Raw genomic sequence first — 1544 nt, forward strand, 5'->3', positions numbered from 1 at the left:
ATCACTCAAACTCATTTTGTTTTATTGACGTGAGTAACCCCATGATGTTCAGTGCAGCTACTTACATTAATAAAGACACGCAACTCTTGAGTGATTGTAGGATCAGGGCTTTCAGGTTGTGAATAGTCATAGGCTTCTCTGCCATTAACAGGTCATTGATAAACTGCAGTTTCCTCCACATCTGACAGAGGGATTCTAAGGTATACATACATCACTGTCATTTTTCTGTTACAACTTTTTTAAATGCAGAATCAGATTTAGGAGGCAATCAATAGCAATCCAGTTGCAAGCACCTCTAATGAAGGGCAGTAGAAACAATTTGGTATTAGATTTCCACGTAAAAGGTCTCAGAAAAACTATTTCTCAGTGCCTCTTTATCTGCCCAAAAAGAAGATCAAGGTGTTTATCCCAGGCTTGAAGCCAGGGAGGATACACACATGCACTGAATCTCACACACAGCAAGAAACACCACTGGGTTGAATAGCACAGCTAAAGTTGCATAAAGTTACTGCTGACACAGATTGTTTATTGTACTCACATCTATTCTTCAACTATATATTCCTACTATTCTTCTTATTATAATTAACTATAGCTGAAAGGACAATGATAATCATAGAATCATGGAGTCGTTTGGGTTAGAAGAGACCTTAAATACCATCTAGTTCCAACCCCCCTGCCATGGGCAGGGACACCTTCCTCTAGACCAGGTTGCTCAAAGCCTCATCCAGCCTGGCCTTGAAAACAGCCAGGGATGGGGCATCCACAGCTTCTTTCTCGATTCTTAAAAGTATTTCCAAAAAGGAATTAAAAATATATGTAAAAATTGAAAGCCTCTGCTAGGATACCCTGCCAGTATATCTATTGTATTTTTACTTTGTGAATAAGAATAGATTGGTAACAGTGATATGGGTCAAGTTTAGTGCAAATTCTTCCACACCACTCTGACCATGCACAGCAGCTCTCCCTGTTCCCTGAACCCTAATCCAGACTCAGCAAAGCTTGGAAGTCACAGCAGATTCATATTTTGTCAGATGCTCAGTGAACACCCAATGATCCTTGAAAACCAATGTGATTCCCATTTTCAGATACACAAGTTAGAAGAAGAGGAAGGAATAAAATTATGCAATAACTTCCTCAACACAAGTATGAAAAATACCAATAAGCATAGGCTGATGTAAATTAGCTCATATCTCCTACACCCCAGCTGAAAATCCATTATCTTTGCTCACAAAGTAGATTCCTGCACTTGACTTTCACCTCCTAGAATCAATTAATTCAGATTAAGGGATACTACTACATATGCAACTCTAATCCAAACTGCTATTCCTAACTGGTAAAAATTACTTTAATTAAGCCCTAGACTTCAAATAGGTCTGTGGTATAACAGTACTGAAATGCTCCAGATTAGCTACTTGTTTGGTGCCTGATCTAATTCCAGATAAAGAAATGTGTTTGATACTAAGTCGATTTTGAAAAGAAAATGAAGACTATCAACACAAATCACCCTGAAATCATACTGTACTAGCTCAAAAATTACGCTTTCC

This window comes from Eurypyga helias, unplaced genomic scaffold (assembly GCF_000690775.1).
Source record: "Eurypyga helias isolate BGI_N326 unplaced genomic scaffold, ASM69077v1 scaffold2783, whole genome shotgun sequence".
NCBI classification, from domain to species: domain Eukaryota; kingdom Metazoa; phylum Chordata; class Aves; order Eurypygiformes; family Eurypygidae; genus Eurypyga; species Eurypyga helias.